General features: G+C 39.3%; 3 long non-coding RNA genes across 3 annotated transcripts; all 3 read right to left on the bottom strand.

Annotated features, from left to right (window-relative positions):
• Positions 1 to 2,713: 2,713 nt before the first annotated feature.
• LOC105358135 (uncharacterized) lies at positions 2,714 to 5,356 on the bottom strand. Its single transcript, XR_002875091.2, has 5 exons — positions 5,325 to 5,356; positions 4,765 to 4,799; positions 4,111 to 4,268; positions 3,709 to 3,804; positions 2,714 to 3,220 (listed from the first exon to the last, which is right to left on the bottom strand). It is a non-coding gene; the product is annotated as an uncharacterized LOC105358135 (long non-coding RNA).
• Positions 5,357 to 10,875: 5,519 nt separating this feature from the next.
• Positions 10,876 to 17,748, bottom strand: LOC144986608 (uncharacterized). Its single transcript, XR_013650427.1, has 2 exons — positions 17,109 to 17,748; positions 10,876 to 12,869 (listed from the first exon to the last, which is right to left on the bottom strand). It is a non-coding gene; the product is annotated as an uncharacterized LOC144986608 (long non-coding RNA).
• Positions 17,749 to 18,196: 448 nt separating this feature from the next.
• On the bottom strand, positions 18,197 to 20,026 carry LOC105358421 (uncharacterized). Its single transcript, XR_912054.4, has 2 exons — positions 18,709 to 20,026; positions 18,197 to 18,494 (listed from the first exon to the last, which is right to left on the bottom strand). It is a non-coding gene; the product is annotated as an uncharacterized LOC105358421 (long non-coding RNA).
• Between the last annotated feature and the right edge of the window lie 2,056 nt (positions 20,027 to 22,082).

Here is a 22,082-nt window from a genome sequence, read left to right as displayed (position 1 = left end):
AAAGAAATCCAAATTCTATCCACTTCCTGTGCCCAACTATTAAATAGGAAGTAAAGGCCTTGGCCACCATTTTGTTCCTTGGGCAACAGGAAGAGAAGGTGAGAAACATTACAAAAATCAAAGAAGTCTTAAACATCTGGTGAATATGCATTATGTGTCTAAAGGTGATGAGTTATGACAGACTGGTGACAAGTAGAAAACTACTTTGTCACAGGGGGGTTGCTTCATTCAATCTAACATAGTCATCCTGTTGGAGCCACGTATCTGTTAAGTCTAGTAGACCAAGTTTGCCATCATTAATTAATTCATTGACTAAGAGGGACTTGGATTGAATGTTTAATAAACCACATTTAATGACCTATATAATTCTGCTTGTGAGTACTGCTGTCTGTCACTTTAAGGTTTCTATGACGCGCTCCTTTCACTTGTCTTTCAGCACATAAGCTAAAACTGGGACCTGCTTGACTTTCCCTGCATGGGTTTTGCACCAGCACTAACCCTAAGGGAGGCTCAGAGGAGCGTTTTACACTGCTGCTCTGCGCCCGGGTCTCGTCTCTGGGTTGTCAGGTTGACCAACTAAGGCTAGCAGAAATGTTTCCAGAAAGAAGAGCGGCACTGTCCAGAGTAGGATGGATGTCATCTCTCTGCATGAGACCCTAATGCATGGCCTTCACCCCACAAATTTGGGGACTCATTGAGTGAGTCCCCAAATTTGTGGAGTGTGGAGTGAGTTCTAGTCAAACAGCAATGATTAATCTAGTGATAGGAACATGAGTGATGTCACAACAGAAATTTAAGCACAACAAAATACATAGAGGACAGATCTACTAAATAAAACAGGAAGTTCACTGTCAAATCAATTTTCACCATGGAACAACCCTTTTACTTCCTCTGAGGGAAGTTGGATAAAAACAGAAGTATTTGGAGCCAAGTAAGTTCTCCAAGTAACTACTTTGTGGCTTGTTACAAATTAGAGCGGGTCCCCATTTGCTCCAATGATAAATGGTATTCAACTTGTCTTGATTCTCTTGACTTCTTATGGTTCCAAACGAACAAAATAAAAATTCTTAGTTTAAAAAAGATATATTAGTCTTTTTACCAACAGTGACAATGAATCCTCATTTAGTTGATCAGCTCACAAGGGTGTCAGGCAGGCAAACTCACAGCAAATAGGTCCTGGTTCAAATACCAGCTGTGTGGAGTTTGCATGTTCTCCTCATGCATGTGTGGGTGTATTCTGGGCACTCCAGCTTCCACCCACAGTCTAATAATATTCATAGGTTAATTGATGTCTCCAAAATGTCCCTAGGTGTACGTGTCTGGTTGCATGGCCTTGTGACAGACTGGTGACCTGTCCAGGGTACATCCTGCCATCACTCAACAATAGCTGGGGTAGGCTCCCCATGACCCGAAAGGGATTGAGCAAGTTCATTAGATAGATGAATGGAGGGTGCCAGGCTGTCTCTAAGCCAAAAAATCTGACCTGCAATCAAACCAGACTGTGATGTCACAACACACTATACTGCTGCTAAAATAAATGTGGGTCATGTGAAAGAAAACATGTAGAATAACAAAAAAAAAAACATAAAGAATGAAAGAAGTCCCTTAGAACAGTGTTTTTCAACCTTTTTTGAGCCACGGCACACTTTAACCTTGACAAAAATTCCGCGGCACACCAGCATCCAAAAAAAAAAAAAAAAAAGCAGAAATTCATGGTCTGTATTGATCGACAGCCCCCCCCCGCCCGCAATCTCACTTTAAGCCAATGCATCACGGGAGATGTAGTGTGAAAACTGCCGAAAAATTGCAGAAAGACTCGCGTCTCTGAGCTTCATTGTTTTGTTCACGTGTTCCACGGTCTGACACCGGACTCTGTGGAAAGCTACACCGCTAAAGACGAGCTTTAGCTGGTACTTTTGTTAGAACTGAGCGACTTTATCAGCAGAATTAAGAACAAGGAAGTGAAGACTTTAAGCACTTCTGATTGGTCAGACTGATGACATGTGATTAAGCCTTCAAGAATGATTGGCGGAGACAGTTAAAGGGGCGGGACTTTTCCGCAAACTGTCATATCTGCAGGTAAATCGCGGTACAGTCATTCTTATCAAAATGTCTTTAATAGAATTAAATAAACACAAAGAAAAAGTAATTTTAAGATCTTTTATATTCCTAACTACTCAGTGTTTTATCAGGGCCTGTTTGGATGAACAAAGAGCTGATTTCCTGGAGATGGTTAATGTTTTTAGATCAGTTAATGAGGGCAATTTCCCACGGCACACATGACCATCTCCCACGGCACACTAGTGTGCCGCGGCACACTGGTTGAAAAACACTGCCTTAGAATACAGTGACTAATAAATCCTCAGTTTTTGTGTGTATGAATATCGCTGTAAACCCGAATAAGTTCAGTGAACTCATAATTTTTGAGGAAACCGATTGCAAAATAATTTTTAAGTTAACTTACTTAAAAAGTATAAGTTAATTTGAACTTAAAATGTTTGAGTTGAATAAAATAAAACAACTAAAATTAATTTAATTAACTATAAACTATAACTTTTTATTTAATTAACTTAAAGATTCTTACTTTACTGAACTAGCATATTTTGATTGTATTGAACCTTACTACATTAGTTAATTAACTAAAAGACTTTAATATATCTCAACTCAAAATTTATCTTTTGAAGTCTAAACTAAGTCTTTTCTATCCTTCTTAGTCAGGGCCATTCTTACAAAAGAAAAACTGAGGCAGAATTGCAATTGCAAGTTTATTTTTCAAACACCTTACACAAGTACATTTGAACAACTTGTGGTATTAGAAAATGTATAACACTGCAGAATTTGTGTAAAGAAAAAAAGTGCATCAGCCATCAAAAAAACATCAGTCTTTAAAACAAACAAATGTGCACCAATCTTTTTTTACACCATTTCCTTATACAACTTTATTAAAAAAGCATTCTGCATTTCAAGAAAAGCAAAAATTGAATATCAGCCTTTTTTTTTCACACTTTTCCCACATAAAACTTTTTCTTTGTTTGCCCTTTCCCACAAACATTAGCGCTCAAAAGAATACCCATTTGGGAATGTCGCCTACCACAAGCTCATCTTCCACCACACCTGCTGTACTGAGCGGACAGAAATGCACTGAAGTTGTACTGTTCTTGTTGACGGTCAGAATGCCAACAGAGGTGCTGCTGATGTCTGGCTCTGGTGACTCTTTAATCTGCAAAGAAAAAGGAACAGTGTAGTATTGAAGAGAGTGAATTGATCGTTTGAGGGAAGAAAACTTAATGCAAAAACTACAACCTGAAATTGAATGACATTTTAAAACAATTAAAGAGATTTTAAGTGTCCACATGAAGGAGGGATCCTCCCCAGGACGGACAGGCGATGTACCAGAACTCTTAGAGAAGAATTACATTTTCTAGCGCAACAACTGCATTTTTAAAGTCCAGCATATTGGCGTCATCCAGATGAAATAGAGGACGGCTGTGGGCCCGAGACGAGCCAGAGTCGAGGTCCACGGTCAGGTACAGGAGCACAGATGAGCTGGAGTGCAATATTTTAGGAGACTATGTGCTTTGCCACATAACATTGCTTTGGCACGACTTTCTGGTTAAGTTGTATTACCCACACAGCTGGAGTATTAACCAGCACACTTTCACTGGTACTATTTAGTGAATAAAACATTATCCACCATAAAGTACTTACATTCCAAACTTTGAAGAACTGTGGGTCCTCCTCACGTTTGTATATTGGAAGCCAGTACAGAACAGGAGTACGTTTGACATCAGCAGTCTGTTCTTGCTGCACAGAGACAAATACAAATTAATATGGCAAACGTATTTCAAATGACTGCACCCTTTGGTCTGGCTCAGTTCAGTTCATCTAGTCTTTTTAATTATCTTAAAATTGTACAGTTATTTCAAAAAATACACCAAACATAAGATGACATTACATTCATATTTACAAATGCATCGGGATCAACATTGATGTTTTTTTCATTCACTGAATTAGAAACGCTCAGTGATTAATATAAACCGATCCAAGTCAGCCCCTTCTTTTAGCTATACTAATGCATAATGTTGATCATGCCATGCAGTTACACCTCACCTGTTTATCATAGAGGTGCAGAATGTCGCATAGAGCCTTCCGGTTCGTGCTGCCTTCTGTCTCAAAAAGATCAGCATCCTCTGCGTCTGTCTGTCCAGGTCAAAATAAAACTGTTTTTGCAGGTTGACATTTGTGATGCGATGAAACTCAGCTCACATCTACAAAAAAATATTAAAATGTTAAACACATTTTAAAGCTTTTTCAAGCTACTGGTAGCTTGGAAAAATCGCTGCATTTTACAATAGCCTCAATACTCTGTCCACAATATGTAATCTAGGATGCATATTAATATTTTTTAATATTTGTTCATTAGCTAGAATGACATATTTCAGAGGATGTTTAAGGAAGAGACAAAACAGTTATATTAAAATATTTGACATTGTGAAACACAAATCACAACCAAACCAGTGGCCAAAATACCGTTTTTTGAGTCTTAAGCAAACTAAATGATACATTTAGTATTTTAACTCGAGCCAAATTCAGGACAAAGTTATAACTGCTACATAACATTAAGGTAGCTTGGACATTTTTACTTATTTATAATTAATTTGTCAAAAAGGTCAAATGTTCTCCATAGCCGGAGGATTCATTGGACTGGGAGCTGCTCGTGTCTTAAATATTGCAGCCATGTTAATTATTACAATCAAAACTTACCTCCGCTCTTATTTTTCAAACGCACCGCCGGTTCACTAAAAGAAGATACGAGAACACGTTAGCGTAAGGCAGCTAGCTTAGCCCACATTTGCATTTATTAGGTTACTACGTGAAATACAAGTTACACAAAAACATAACGATTACCAAATCACAGAGCCTGTGGTAAAAAGTAGTAGAAAAAAAAGGCAATTCCCACTGACTCGTATATGTGGCTGTGGCAGCCGCTCTGCCAGAGCTAGCGGTTAGCTAGTAGTAACGGTTAGCTAGTAGTAACGGTTAGATAATTTAAAATGTGCGCCAACCAACTCGGTAAACGTAAAACTTGAAACTTTGCCCCAACAACTTCTTTTAACCACAAGCAATAATTATCTGATGACATGATACTGCAAAACATACATAATTGTTTAATTCAGAACAAATATTCAAAGATACATACAAACTCGTGGAGCACGTCATGAATACAAAGGATATACTAGAAGGAACATCAAGAGAAGCAACAAATATATAATACAGAGGCGAAAGTCATACAATATGATAAAAAATAAAATAATACGACTTACCTAGACGTATGTGCGTTATCAACTTGGGCCAGACACTCGCATCAGACCTCCGCCATCTTGAAGACTTCTGTGGCTGAGTTCACGTTCATGGGCGTACGTTATGACGTCATCACGTCTCATTACTCATAAGTCTTGACTCCAAGGTTTCATTTACTCAAAATTTTTTAGTCCAATAAAGATATAACTGTGGCAAAAGTTGAATCGGCTTATAGGTTTTAAGCTGACTCAACTTGTTTGTTACTGTTGAGTTCAGTGATTATAAAACTTTTGAGCTCATTGGACTATCCGGGTTTACAGTGTAAAATAAAATAAAATAAAATAATACGATTTACCTAAACATGTGTAACTTATCAACTTGGGCTCGCTGCGCCTCGCTTCCGACCTCCGCTATCTTGAAGACTTCTGTGGCTGAGTTCACGTTCATGGACGTTATGATGTCATCACGTCTCTTTACTCATAAGTTTTGACACCAAGGTTTCATTTACTCAAAATGTTTTAGTCCAATAAAGATATAACTGTGGTCAAAGTTGAATCAGCTTATAGGTTTTAAGCTGACTCGACTAGTTTGTTACTTTTGAGTTCTGTGATTATAAAACTTCTGAGCTCATTGGACTATTTGGGCTTACAGGCTTCTATGGTAAGAGGACAAACACTGACCAAAACATGATGGGTTTGGGTCTGAGGCACCAACAACCAACACAAACTGCTGTACAGTTAGACAAAAAAACAACAGCAAAAGAAAGCAATTTCATTAACTGAACAAACAAACAAATACAATAACCAATTATCTAAAGTCAATGGTAAAAACTACCATGAAAATGGAATAAAAAACATAAAAAGTAGAACTGCATTATTAAGATTATTATCAAGCTTGATAGTTTCTCCAAGCTTTGCAAAAAAGTAGGGGTTTACATGCAGATTTTAAACCCAGAACAAGTTTTGAGCAGTTTCGATGTAGAAAGACTCAGAACCAAATATTGGAAAATGTCTTGCCCCCCTTAATTTAGATGTTGACTTTGAAACCTTCAGAAGAAGTGGAGTAAAGGTTAGGTTTCATTACATCTCCAACCAAATGCAAGCTGACACTCCATAAGCTCAAGTTCTGGACCTCTCCACCTAGGTTTCACTTTTTGGCCTTTAGCCTCGCCTCTCACTATTCACTGTGGCAGCAAGAAGTGAGTACTGTCTTCTTTCTGCACTGTGAGTGGTCTATTAGTAAGCTGCACAGCACTGAGTCTGAATTAGAATTCACTTCCACCTGCCGCAAGCAAAGGGGAGTCCAGGCAACATTTTATTCTTCCCACCACAGTCGCTGGCAATGACCTGTATCAAGTCTCTGAATTAATAAACCGTGACTTGGCTACACTGACCCATAAATTACTCTTGTTGTTGAAGATTATCGGCTCCTTTGAAACACAGGCCTTTGAAGGTTTTGGTCAGAGGGTAACGGTGTGCCACCAGAGATCAAATCCTGCCACTGCAAACATGTCCATCAGGTGTCTGAGCTCACATAATCTCAGTAAGTTTGCTGCCTGAAAGGGATTTTTTTTGGGGGGGGGGGTGTCATTAAAATACAGTGTCAGATCCCAGACAAAGTTTACATAACTTTATGGAAAGAGTTGTACTAAAATGAACATAAAACGAGATCTGACAGTGAATTTGAACAATTTGTGGAAAACTTTATATCACTAACTACCAAATCAGGAGCGCACAATAAAATGATCACCAGGTTATTCAACAGCATTATGGGGTGTAAAAAAGACGGCACTCTATATATTAAAGCAAAGTGGAAAAAAGAGGGTAATTTGACAAACACAGAGAAAAGCTGAAAACAAATGTACATTATAATTGGCTAAAGCTGAATCTAATATTCGGTATTAATTTTGCTAGAAAACTATTGTTAGATTTTTTTCGTTACACCGGTTCAGAAAAGGTATCGGGCCATGGGAGAATCTTGCTGGAGATGTGTATGGGGCTGCCAACCATTTCCATATTTTTTGGGACTGCCAAGTTATTTTTCAACATTGGTTTGCAAATCATTAACATATACATAATGACTGCATTTAGTTTTCCTTTGAACTTTGAAACCCTGTATTCAGGTAAAACCTGTATTTTAACAGACGTACGTAAAGGAACAAAATTCTTAGCATTTAGATTCATTTTTATAAAATGACAAAGAAAATGTGAACTTCTACCTGGTTTGTAAGTTATCCCATTAGAAAAGACCTTTTGGATTATGACGGTTCTACATTTATATATGACTAAATTATTAAAAAATGAACCAGGGTAAAATCTGGGAATAATCGAAAGAATGAAAAAAATAATGGTGTTCAGTTAAATACTGAACACCATTATTTACCACCAGTACAAACCTCAAGGTAATTTTTTCTCAAAACAGCACCACAATTTGCTACCTTCACCTCTGCTGCAGTTAGCATTTTACATGAAATCCTTTTACACATCTCATAAACTCACTCACCCTCTCTGACTTGGACATGTGTTAGTCATTTGCACTGAAAAACACAGAGTGATAGTGACAGACACTTGATAGAGGAGTCCTTGACTTGACAGGATGAGTGGTTTAGACAGACAGCGCTGCACAAAGGGTGAAGAGCTGAAGGCCTGCCAGGAAACCTGGCCTCCCACCCGCGGCCCTGCAGGACCCACAAGCTGGTGTGTGTTCATGCCAGTAGATGAGAACAGCCGGTGAGCAGACGATGTGTGCATTTGTGCGCCTTTGTGGGAGTATGCGTCGAATATGACGCCAGAAGACTACAAGCAGGTATAAGTATGTGTAGACATGGTGTTAACAAGCACAATACACAGGCTTGTGTAGGTTTTCCTAATCCTCCCTACTTTTTCATCTTAGTTTTTCTGAAAAAGCTTGTTACAAAGCAGATTTTTATACTCAAACATCTCTCTTAAATTTTAAACAACGGAGTGTAACATAATTAAGACTTAAATCACAAAATTTCAGTCTTTTAAAGTTTAAAACTGTAGAAGAAATCAGGATTAAATCTGAAACCAACATTTCTCTAATTAATAAGAGTACCGTAATTTCCGGACTATAAACCGCTGCTTTTTTCCTGCGCTTACAGCCCTGCGGCTTATTCAGTGACACGGCTAATTTATAGATTTAATTGGCGGCCGCCATGTACGTACTTTCGAACTCAGTGAATGATTTGAATTCTCTATCTAACATCAAGCACAAGTACATTGTTTTTCAACACACCTATCAGCAGCCAAACAGCATGCACCTCACTTCAGGTCTTAGACACTTCAGTCATGGTTCAACAAAAAGAAACACGCATGCCCGGCCGCATCCCAGAATCCTTTGGTGCCATTAGACCCAACGTGCACGTGATCGCCGCTACAATATGATGAAGCTTTCAAGTTAAAAGCAATCGTTAAAAGCAGCGTGAAAAAATCCACCATCACCAAGGGGTTTGGAAAAGCCGGTCAGCTGCGTGACGGAGAGAACAGCGCATGGAGTGAATTTACCTCTGAGTCATAGTGACTCGGCTGGCTGCACGTAAATACGTGGGAATAACATCAGCCTTTATTTTGTCGGGACACGACTGGAAACACAAATCCACGTGATCGTTTTTACTGAGCGGAATTTTGCATTGAAAAGCTCACAGCCTCTGTGTGAGCTGGAGACATCTTCTCCTGCTGCCCGATCACGTAGAGCTGTGGGGCCGATGGCAGTCTGATGGCTCCCACACGTAACAACGCATCCGCCCCTCATACACAAAACGTACAGTATTAAGTCTGATTGCTCTGCACAGACATGATTTGCTCCCTCCAGCGCAGAATGGGGACGAAGCGCTCCTCCCTGGAGCCGCCCTGGCCAGGGGTTTCGGAGAAGATAGGAAGGGGAGACAAGGAGTGCGCGGGAGCGCGGAGCGCAGAGGCGTCCGCGGAGCAACAGTGTTTGTTGTAGAAAGAAACTTCTGACGCACGCGCCGCGCTGAGGCGCGCATATCGCGCTGAGACGCGCGCTTTTCAGTCGCCGCTGCTTTATTTTACTGGTGTATTTTTTTAACCAGCCCTGTTAGTACCATAATGCTGCCGCGACACAAGCGGAAGGAGAGCTGTTCCCGTTCACCCCTCCATGCACGCCTGATACTTGCTCATTCTTAAACACGTACAACAGAATGGCGAGCCGGGCGTTGGCCCCGCCTTTAGCCCCTAAGACTCATGGGAAATGTGGAATCGCGGATGTAAATTTCCTCATCATAACTGAGGGATGCAACGTTGATTATATGGTTACTGTTTGTAATTTTATGTAAGATACCTAGATTGTCAATAAGTAAAAAAAAAAAAAAAAAAAAAAAACATAACTGAGGAACTTGTGAACAGAATAGAAGTCCATGCCGTTTGGCAGACATAGGTGTACTCAAATACATGAGCCTGAGGCAATGCTGGCCCCACCCATTGCATTACACTTAATCTGGGAGTCAGAATGTGATTGACAGGATGACAACGCTGCCTAGTACATGCGGCTTGTACTCCAATACGGCTTGTGTATGTACAAAAGTAGACAAACAAGTGAAAATGGGTTGGTGTGGCTTATAATCGGGTGCGCTTTTTAGTCCAGAATTTAAATTACCTCTTTAATGGCCCATCTGCCAGCAGCAGGTAAACAATAAAACATGATTGAATGTTCAAATGCTGTTAGTCAGATCAATACCATGCATGGTTTGAGGGAAAGCTGTGATTTTGGCTAAAACAGCATAATCATAGTTAAAGACCACTGGGAACATTTTGAAAAATGATCAAAATATAATTGGGGTGGGTCTTTAAGTGCATAACATGCAGTGTAGTTCTGATAAATGAAAAAAAAATTATTTAAAAAGATTTTTTTTTGCATTAAAGAGATTTTTTTTTCCAATAAGCTTTTACCTGCTACCTGTAAAACTTTCTTAGCTACAATTCTAGCTTAACAAGGATACAAACACTGAACCAAAAATTTCAGATTTTGTAAACAGGATTGTGTGAATGCAAAATTAAATCCTGAAAGTGGACAGGCATATTGAATTATTCAACAAGGTTTACTTTTGTGTAAAGTTGAACGTTGTAGCTTTGTGGTCAAACAAGATTGCTCCCTGAAGAAACCAGTTCCGGCTCCAATGAAATTAAGTTAATTTAGTTGCCATTTTTTGCAGTACACGTGGTAAATGGCGTATACTTATATAGCGCCTTTCTTCCTACAAGGACAAAGCGCTTTACAGTCACAGACCCATTCACCCAGTCACACACACATTCACACACTGGTGGCGGCACTGCTGCCAAACACAGGCGCCCGCCTACCACCAGAGGCAAGGTGGGATTCAGTGTCTTGCCCAAGGACACTTCGACTCATGGGCGTGCAAGGCGGGAATCGAACCTGCAGTCTTACGACCATGGGTCGACCGCCCCACCGCTGCACCACGGCACCATGTTGGAACCAGACGTCGTCACTAAGTATTTACTGGTCCGAGTTGGTGTCAGATAAATGCATCTAGACATTAAAGAAAAACACAATTATAAACAACAAACCACAACAAGAATCAAGTTTCTCATGCACGAGGGAGAGGAGCAAATGTGTTGGACAAGGTCCACCACGTTTCTCTTCTCAAAGGTCTGCCCCTCCCTGTGCTGCTTTTATTAAGAACACAAGTGGGAGGTAACAATTCAAGACAAAGACAAAAAGTTCATTAGGGGGTGTCATACAATGACCCCTTTGGTGGATTCTAACTTCAAACAGTATCACTTATCAGCTGAGGACAGTGTGTCGTAAAACCCCCCTGTTCCTGGCTGGGCATGAGAAGCAGATGACCAAAACACACAGAACTGTTTTCAGAAGAGGTAAAAAGGTCAATCTGAGTTAACATTTAAAGAAATACATTTAAACAATGATAATAATAAAACAAATTCCTTCACATACTCCCTCCTGTTTATCATTGATAAATGTTAAAATCACACATCCAATATCACATCCCTTTTCAGTTTTCTGTGACATCTTCATTTTCATAACACTTTCAATTTACACTCAGATGAGAAGTTCTTTTTTTTTTTTTTCAAGTTCTTACAGTTTCAAAATCATTACAGTCATCTTGGTCACCCTTTAATAACAAGTTGTATTCTTGACTCAGAAGAACACTTTGTACTCCACCATTCACTGCTCTGGAAATCATAGATTGAATACAAGGAAAAATGCACATAGTGAACACACAACATATAATCAGTACCATAAGAATAGGTGTCACTATTTTTAACAAAAGTTGCCACCAGGAACCAAAAGCAAACCAGGAGAAGAAATCCCAAGATTGGGGTTTCCTGTCATCCTGCATTGCCTGCTGAACCTATTCAAGTTGATGTAATGCTTCAGTGACGCTGTGACCTTCATCGGTGTTGTCAGGAATAAATGTACAACAGGTGTCATTTAACATTTTACAAACACCTCCCTCCTGAGCAACCAATAAGTCCAAAACCAATCTGTTCTGTAGAACCATAAGTCTCATGCTTGACATTTCTTCACTATAGCCTTTAAATGCTTTAATTGTAGCGTTCAAAAATAATCAAAAATAAACCTAATCTATAATCAATGGTCTCAATTCTGAAAGTGTTTTTAGCATTTCCCACTCAGGGAAACAATGCCATAGTTACCTTTTCCCCAGTATTCCAGTGTTTATGGTCTCCAGGAACATGTGATCCCCAAATGGAATCATGTGGCTTGACATCAATAAGGTTACGTCTGTGGCTCAGGTGAGGCTCATGGACTGCAGAAACTATGAAAGTGTGACCTGTGACCTTTACAGAAGCACAAATCCCACTCCAGTCTCTAGGCAGACTGAGGTAGAGGGCCTGCCCACATAACCAAAACATTTGATCAACCACATAAGTACCATTGTTACCTGGAATTAAATCTGGATTAGATCCAACACAACGTCCTCTGGGGCAGGGAACTGCATGGGAAACCCTGTCATTGATTATCTGGATCAGCCATCGTCGAGAAATGTTTAGTCTGTCCTCGTTGGTGGTTCTTCTTGCAGGTGGATAATGATTCCAAAAGAACCAAATCCTTGTGGTGGCTCCTGTCAGGAATAGCAGGAACAGTAAACAAAATAAACTGTCTCTTAGCCCAGTTGGACACGCCATGGTGGATATGTACCTATCTTCGGGAGGGAGAGGTTACTAGCACATCACCTCCTCAAGTCCTCTAACAGTGTAGGATCCGTGTAGTGCAAAAGAGTTCTGGTGTGCTTTCTTCCCTAAGACTAGGTGGATGTCTCGGCTTCGCTGACGTTGAGACAAGCAGCTTCTATACAGCTGCCTCCCTTTGTAGTCAGACTTCCCCACCTAGCAGTTGGAATTAGCCTCACCCAGATGCTTTTTCTTGCAGTGTGACAGGTGGATCCAAGACGTCCTTTCAGCAATCTTTACAGCTGTTGGTGTAGTCAGCAGGACTTGGAATGGCCCTTCCCCCCGTGGGCTGGACCAACACTTCCTTTTTATGGCCTCCACAAACACCCAGTCACCAACCTGCACTGGTGAAGTGTCCTGTGGAGATAAAAAGGAATCTGGCACTTGATTTGTCCTTTGCACATCTTTAGTGGTAAACATTTTTCTCAAATAATCCACTAAATTTGCATCATCATCTGGAGAATGTTGCTGTGTAGGATCAAGGTCTGGTAACCTATAAGAACGTCCATACAACATTTCAAAAGGCGTTAAAGGTTGACCTGCTGTGCGTGTGATACGCATGCTTAGCTGAACTAAGTCTATGCAGTCAGGCCACTGTTTGTCTCTTCCCTGCATTTCTTTAACTTTGATTTGATAGTGCTATTAGTTCTATTAACTAATCCTGCACTCTGTGGGTGATAACTACAATGTCTCTTTAAATCAATACAAAGATGTTGAGCCATTTTGTCTATCACTTGATTTACAAAATGTGTACCATTATCACTTCTTATCACTTGTGGTATGCCAAAAGTTGGGATTATTCTTTTACAAATAGCTTTAGCTACTGTAATAGCGTCTTGTGTTGCACATGGAAAGATTTCAACCCATTTGGAAAATGCATTAATAATCACTAAACAATATTTCAATCCTTTACTTTTATTCAATTAAATAAAATCCATATGGATTGTATGGAAAGGAAAAGTTCGTTCAGGAAATTTTCCTCTCTTAGGTGTAACATTGCCTTGGGGATTATGACGCATACATGTAACACATTGTTTACAAAATTTTTTTTATAGAGAATAAATCCATAAGTTGTATAATATTTCTCTAATAAGTTCACCATCCCCCCTGTTGAATCATGGCAAAGCCCATGACTCAAAATTGCTGCCCATTTGTACATGGATTTTGGTAAAATAGGTTTTCCTTCTGTGCTGACATAAAGACTTTGTTCCAACTTTGCTCCTTTTTCAACCATAAATCTTTTTCTTGTTTCGGTGCGCTGTGTTGCATTTCTTTTAAAACATCATCGGTTGCATCTGCAGTCACATCCTCATTTGTGCATATTTCTACATCTTTTGTTGCAGCTTGCTTTGTTGTTGCATCTGCAAAGGAATTTCCTTTAGAAATATCATCTGTTCTTTGTGTGTGTCCCTCACATTTACATATTGCCACTTTAGATGGTAACATTACAGCAGTCAATAATTCTTTCAGTAAGTTTACATGCATTATTGGTTTTCCTGTTGACGTTTTAACCCTGAGTTCTTCCACTGTTGACAAAACAAATGCACTGTAGCAAACACATATTGGCTATCAGTATAGATTGTAACTGGCTTATCTTTAAACAGTTTGCATGCTTCAATTAAGGCTGTCAACTCTGCTGATTGTGCTGAGTAATTTCCACACAGGGGTCCTACCTTCAGAACCTTTTCTTGAGTTACAACAGCTAAACCCCACTTTGTTTCTGCCTGTTCAAAGTATAAGTCACTTCCTGCACATGTTCTTTCATTTCTTCCCATTTTTGTCGTGAACCTTTAGAACAAGAAATAAATGGAACTGCATCTGCCATTTGTTTCCAACTTGTCACTCTTTCTGTACACATTAAGTTTTTTGCTTCTGGTGTAACTGTCACAGTACAGAAACTAGTTTCATCTTTCCAATAAAAATCATTTATTGTACATTTTTTGAAATCCTAGTTTACTCACTGCTTCATCATATCTCCTGTCAGGGCTAGGAGACTTTTTGCATCTTAACATGACATACAGAATGTCTGAAGACATAAAATCTGCATGGGGTGACACTCTGGCTTTTGCTTTCTCCATTAAGTTTTTTGCAGTCTGTCCAAGATCAGTTTTAGGTAGATCTAAAGTCCAATAATAGTGTGGTTCACCTCTGCCTTCTAGCACACAGATGTCTGTATCGGGGCAACGTCGTGCTTGCATCCCCCCTTCTCTGGTGGGGTAAATTCCTAACTTTAATCTTATCATGACATCTCTCCCTAAAAGATTAAAAGGACAGTTTGGTGCTAAAACCACAGGAATGCTTGTTGTTTCATTAGTGTCAGGATTTTCAAAACAAACTGGTTTACTCTAATGTTTAGTTTCAATTTGACCATCTGCAGATCTCATTTGTATTGTTTTATTTGACTTAGGAAAATCATTGTAATAACTTCTTATCACAGTTCTACAAGCCCCTGAATCACAAAGAAAAACAAACGGTTGTCCCTGAACATAAAGAGTTATTTCTGGCTTTTCCATAAGACAAACTTCAGTGAGATCTAAAAATTCATCACAAATTCGTTGAATTTCTGGTTCAGATTCATTGTTAATCTTGACATTACTTCTACCATCTAGTCAATCTGATTTCTTCCTTTCAGGACAATCTCTCAGCTAATGATCTCTCTGTCCACAAATCCAACATCCATCATCAACTTGCTCTGACCCTCTGTTGCTACTTCCTCTAGACCTTCCTCTAAAATTTTCTTTAAAATTTCCTTTTCCACGACCACAATTTCTTCCTCTGTTCACATTCCTTCCAAAAAACACATCACTACTTTCCTCCTGCCAAAATGTATGTTCACTTTGATTCCTAAATTTCTTTTTATTCACCATCACTTTTTCTGCATGAACAGCAAAATTCCTAAACTGTTGTAGTGCTCCTGTTGGTAGATCAACGTAAAGTTTCCTTATCTAGTCTGCAATCTCTGGTCTCATAGCTTGCAGTAAAGCTTGTTTCAGCTGCTGTCTATAGGGACCATCATCATTATCATTATCCCTGAGTCCACAATTAGCTTTAAAACTTCTTCAAATTTGACTCTAAAATCAAACACTAATTCTCCATCTTTTTGCTTAGTTTGACCAATCTTTCCATAATCAGGTCTCATTGGAAAGGCTTCTCTAATTCTTTGTCCTAAAAGTGTAAGACTTTGAATCAACTCTTAAACTGTTATGTGGAAGAGGTCTGGGTGGATCGTCATCATTCATAGGATTCCTTTACTTTTGCCCAGTCTGCTTTCATAGCAGTCATCCATGCTTGTTGACATTCAATGCCATTCAGATGATAAGCTCTCTGAACTTCCATCATTTGCCCGTGAGAGATAACTCCCCTCACTGCCTTCCTAACATCCTCTAATGTCCAGGTCCTAAACACAAGAAGTGTAGGCCTCTGGCCATTTTCTCCAGCTCTAGGATTGGGCACTTCAATGATTGGAAATGTCTCTGCAACTTTAGATGACTCTCCAGCTTCTTCCAAACCAACCCCCATAGTTTTACTCCATTCAAGTTTTTTCCCTTTTCCTCCTAACATTATTTTTTCTTTTTCTGGTTTATTTAAATCAGTCAGTGGTGGGTAAAAACCCGTCAACAGAGGAGCATTTGTCCCCTGGTAGGGAGGAGGTGAGAAATCAGCTGGTTTCTGCTCTCCCCCCCTTTCATCCTGCTCCTGCTCGGTCTGCAGCCCGCTGCAGCCTGCTGTTGCAGGGGTCTGAGTCGCACATCTGATTTATCTCTAGTTTTACTTTTCTGAATGCCATTCTTTATTTTTCGTTGCTTCATTTAAGCACAGTTTTGCACAAATTAATTCTTCACCATTTTTTTGTTTTTTTTTTCTAGTTTTTAATTCTGTTTTTAATTTGTAACCTTTGAACTAATTCAGTACATTCCCCTTAAAATCCTAGTTTTTATCCCATTTTACCAAGAATGTAGTTGAACCTGGATGAACCTCTTTCCATATATTTTTAATCTCATGATAATTCAACTTTTTTATTTGAATTCCCCCATTTTTTAAATCTTTTTATTCATTACGTTAGTCACAGAGTGTGATCAGAACCAACAGAGAATTTCTCTCAGGACCGAATTTCACTCCCCGTGCAACAAGCTTCTAGGTCAGACCTGTTGTCTGATCCGGTCACACGTTTAGGGTCCTCCCAGGAGCAAAACACGTTTTAGACTCTGGGTTCTTTTCACCTAAAGCCTAATGAGATGAAATCTTGTTCTACTCCAACAAGCAGCCTTGTGTTCAAGCAGCCTTGTGTTAACACCGCAAGGTTTCCAGCTGCTCACTGCTTCGAACAAGTTCACTCCTTTCACACATGCACACACACATTCACACCAAAAAAAAACTTTTTTTATTTTATTTTTGTTGTTATTCTAGGCCTTTTAGGGACTTGAACCCTCTTACGCGTTTTAGGCTGCAGGACTCGAACCTACACCTTTATTTAGAATTCTGGACTTTTCCGGGACTCCAAACCCACACGTGTTTTAGGCAACAGGACTTGAACCTGTCCCTCAGAATTCTGGGCCACTTCGGGGACTCGAACCCCTGAAAAAGCGCTGTACTTGCCTTGTCGTTGTGGTCTGACTGGTTAACGAATAACGTCAATCCGGACCCAGGGATCAGACCAGTCGATTGGCCGGCGTAGAATTCACTACGACGGACTTTCCTCCGGAGACCTAGTCTCACGGGCTGTGCACAGACTTCAATCGGCATGATCCTCCCCCAAGGACGCAGATATGTTGTCATCCGGCTCGAATGGACCAAAGAATGTCAGATAAATGCATCTAGACATTAAAGAAAAACACAATTATAAACAACAAACCACAACAAGAATCAAGTTTCTCATGCACGAGGGAGAGGAGCAAATGTGTTGGACAAGGTCCACCACGTTTCTCTTCTCAAAGGTCTGCCCCTCCCTGTGCTGCTTTTATTAAGAACACAAGTGGGAGGTAACAATTCAAGACAAAGACAAAAAGTTCATTAGGGGGTGTCATACAATGACCCCTTTGGTGGATTCTAACTTCAAACAGTATCACTTATCAGCTGAGGACAGTGTGTCGTAAAACCCCCCTGTTCCTGGCTGGGCATGAGAAGCAGATGACCAAAACACACAGAACTGTTTTCAGAAGAGGTAAAAAGGTCAATCTGAGTTAACATTTAAAGAAATACATTTAAACAATGATAATAATAAAACAAATTCCTTCACAGTTGGTGTGAGTCAACGTCTCACCAATCAGGAGTGAGCTTGTTGGAAGTCCACCCCCTTACCACTGAAAGCGGCCTCAAGAGAATCTTTCATACGTTTCAAACGATCGCTGTGGAACATATTTTAATTGAGGCATCTGACTGGTCAGTTTATAATTTGAATAACTTGCACAACAGAAAGAAATATTATGAAACAAAATTTAGGATTAATAAGAAAACATTAAAAAAAAACATATCAGAGCAAGGATACTGATTGTGGCAAACAGAAAGAGTAATAGCTGTTTACTTCTGTGTAATAGTCAATGGGATTTTGACTTTTTGGAGCCAGCGGATACTTCCTGTTTGGAATGGCAGAGGGGAGGGCTTATACAGTCCAGTAGTCATGTTGTCAAGGCTATTTCTGAAAAAACACGACAGTATTAAAAAACAGACTCAGGAGGCTAGAACGATTTCTTGTGAGAAGAGCCGAAAACAGACAACCGTTTGACACCTCTGCCTCAAGCAGCTCTAAGAATGTCTGTTCCGACTTCATCCTTTTATTCAAGAAGTGGGTTTCCCTGGTTACAAAGAAATCTTTGGGATGCAGGGTCAGTAGTTATCAACACTGTTTAATCTTCTCGCTGCAGAAATGGGAGGGTCAGTGGAGAGTTCTTGAGTGGAGCACTTATGTTTCTAATCTCCAACTGTTTTCTGGACACTCCTTGTTCAACCTCCTTGTCTGTCTTTTCACGCAGAAAAACTCCAGCACTGCAGATTCAATGTGGGTCAAACAAAGTATAATCACAGTTTTAAACAGCAATTAGAATAAGAATAAGAAAATAAAGCATATACATCCAACACATATACAGTCGATGCTTGGAATCTGCTAGTTGCAGGCTAGCATAGTTTACACTACTGTTCTGTACTTGGAGTTGTGTAGTAGCTCTGTCTTGGGATAACAAAAATGTACATGTATATTTACCTTATAAAGTGATTTTCAAATGAGAAATACTTCCAGCACAGAAAAACCCGCTGCACTTTCTTATCTTGGGCCTTGGGCCATTTGTTAACGTTTTAATCAACGATACATCCACTGTTCTTTTTCTATTAAAGTCTCTAAAAAAATGAAAGTCCCGACCAGCTGCCTCACTGGATTTGACATGCAAACTTCGGCCAATCAGATCAACCGGAAAGGTTACCACCCCCAAGTGAAAAAACCCCTTGAACACTGTGAGCAAACCCAGCGAGTCTGCAGGAGTGCTGCTCGGTTAGGATTGCAATCATGCAGTTGTAAAATGTGGGGTCGCTCAGTTAGCATTACGCGTGCATGGTTGTATGGTTCGTTCACTCAGCTCCTGAATACACTCGCTCAGTTATCTTTGCGCTCGTTCAATATACGGTTTATTGTGGCCTTTAAAAATAAACATTCATTTCACATTTTAAATGAGTAACTTTTAAACATTCGTTGCCAGAACTTTCTTTGAAATTTGCGTTTTGTGAGCTTCCCAAATGCTTTTGCTAAAAATGGTAAACACAATTTCAGGACACTTAAGCAAACCTAGCATAACTTCAGTTGAGCTAACAATATGTACACAAACCCTCACACTTTTCACACCTACGAAAGAAAAAAACATGCTTTCACATGCTGAAGGAAAAACAATGGCAAGCAAACATCATATGTGACCATTGAACTGGTGGATTTTGTCATGAAATGCAGATTCCACCGGGAGAAGACATGTTTTTTTTGCTGTCCTTTCCTGAAATACATTTGAAGCGTTTGAACTTTTATTTTCATCTCACATTTTTTGAAGTAAATGGCAAATAGAGATTGATTCGTGTTGTTGAGCCTGGTGTTTGTTTATCACAGATAACACCATCAAAAAAGAAAAAAAAAAGAAAAAGAAAAGGGAATCAGAAAATACTAACACCTTAAAGTATAAATGAAGCACAAATGTGAACAACTCACATTTCTAAATATTGAATGATCAAAAACTTTTATTATTATCTCGTTAACAGAATTCTTACAGAAATCATTGAAAGAAAGTGAAGTTATTATTATAGTTATACATATTTAATGATATATTGACTAAAAAAACTGACTTTTGAGGATTGCATTCATTGTCATCATGCATATTTATGGTAAAACATTATTGCGAAAATCTCATTTACCTGTCAGATCAGAGCTTCAGTTGTCAAAGATTTAAGATATAAGATCCTCAAATGTGGGCAGAAATGTATAACGCTACCTAAATAATTACTGCATGTACCAATAATACTTGGTACATTTTGGACATTTTCAATTCTCCTCTTGCTGACCTCCCCAGGCAGTTAGGGATCTGTCAAGTATTTGCAATGCAGATTGGTACCAACCATAATTGTCTACATTTGATATTACCCTCCAGCCTTAAAGAATAAAATGTAAAATTACAAACTTATTGGCTTTTTTCTTAGCGAGTGCTTTATGAACAACTGACCTCCCTAATTTTTCATAATAAAATGATTTTAATAAGAAATAAAGACCTGTAACTGAGCCAAAACATCGTATACACTTTGACCTGCCTTGTATTAGTATGCAACCAGGAGAGAGGAACACTTCACTGGTTACAGGCTGTGTGTAACCTACATGACAGCCAAACGGTGCTTCCAGCCTGGACTACCTGCTTGATGAATAGCCTGAATGTCTGTTGCAGAAGAATGCGTCTAAAAATGAGGCATAAACAGCTTGAGGGTGAACACTACAAAACCTTGAGGGTGAAAGATATTTATCATCCTGCAACTATTATTCCAAATTATGACACTTTTAGAGAACAAAAAGATGAATCCCACATACCATTCAAGGCACAGCGACATTGAAAGAAACCATTCAACATTTCATGCAGTTTACCATAAAATTATTAGTAAATTTGTTGCAAAGCAAAACAAACGATTAAGTTTGTAAGAAATTTTAGAAATGTTCTCATTCATTCTTTTTTTTATGTTGACAAGATGTTTTTCTTTATTTTTGATTGTGTTTCCTTGTTGAGTTGTTATTGGCATGTTGGAAAATAAAATAAAATAAAATCAATCAATGTCACAAAACATCCCAGAAATCATTTTTTACTGCTTTAGGCAACAAATTGCTGTGAAAAAAGACATTCATTTTGTCTTTATTAACTGGTAACTAATTGTATAGAGCTTTTCCACCTTCCTTGAGGGCCCAGGGTGCTTCAAAGCATTGGTGCTATTCACCCATTCATGAGCACATTCAATAGTCCGAGTCCACTGTGAAAATAAAAAAGTATTTATGCTATTGTCTTTTATTTTGAATTATGAGACATATATGCCTCCATAAATTACCAATAAATAATACTCAACCAACCGCTAACCACTGCACGGTGGCGCAGTGGTTAGCGCTCTTGCCTCACAGCAAGAAGGTCCCCGATTCAAGTCGCAGCTGGGGGACCTGAACCAGAACATCACACAGGGACCTTTCTGTGTGGAGTTTGCATGTTCTCCACGTGCATGCATGGGTTCTCTACGGGGTCTCTGGCTTCCACCACCCATCCAAAAACATGTTTCATAGGTTAAATGTTTACTCTAAATTGTCCCTAGGTGTGAATGTGAACGTGCATGGGTGTGTGATTGTGGCACTGCGACAGACTGGCGACCTGTCCAGGATGTCCCCTGCCTTCACCTGCAAGTGAATAGGCTCCAGCAGCCCCAAAAACGGATTAGAAGATGAATAAATTATATTCATGACATGGTCATGCATTGTACATATGCTGAACGTCATGATAAGTGACACTAGGCATCAGGTTTAGAGGTAAACTTCCCCTCTTACGGCTAGTTTTTGTCCAGATGATAAAGCAAAAGTTTCTTCCAAAGAAACAAAGTCTAAATTGTTCAATCCCTCTGGTGTCACTTCCTCGTGTCTCATCTCCTCCTTCTCATTGTCTTTTCTGTCCTTCTCTTCTGTTGCATCCCAGTCTTCAAAATTATCAAATAGACCAAACAGGTTAAAGGAAACTATAAAATCACTCATGTCTTTCCTACTGTCTTGCTGTTGTGATCCACTATGGAGGATGTGTCAATACATGTTTTGAGTTTCTGTTGCTCCGGTTACAAACTGGTGTTTAGGCCAGAAAAATGACATAGAACATGTGACTTAACCTATTTTTTAATTTTGCATTATCACTGTGGATTATCACTTTTAATCTACACCCTGCAGCTATTCAGTATAAAGTATTCACCTGGATCATTTAGTTAAATTGATTATGTGTTATTGAAGTTGTTCTATGAACTCCTGGTTGAGTTCTTGTTAGGTTCTTGAGCCATTTCACTCATCCCTGGGAAGTTATATCTCTGCTCCAAGTTGTT

Source organism: Oryzias latipes, chromosome 17, assembly GCF_053564925.1.
Source record: "Oryzias latipes strain Hd-rR chromosome 17, Olatipes_Hd-rR_3.1".
NCBI classification, from domain to species: domain Eukaryota; kingdom Metazoa; phylum Chordata; class Actinopteri; order Beloniformes; family Adrianichthyidae; genus Oryzias; species Oryzias latipes.
This window is presented reverse-complemented; position numbering and strand designations above follow the sequence as displayed.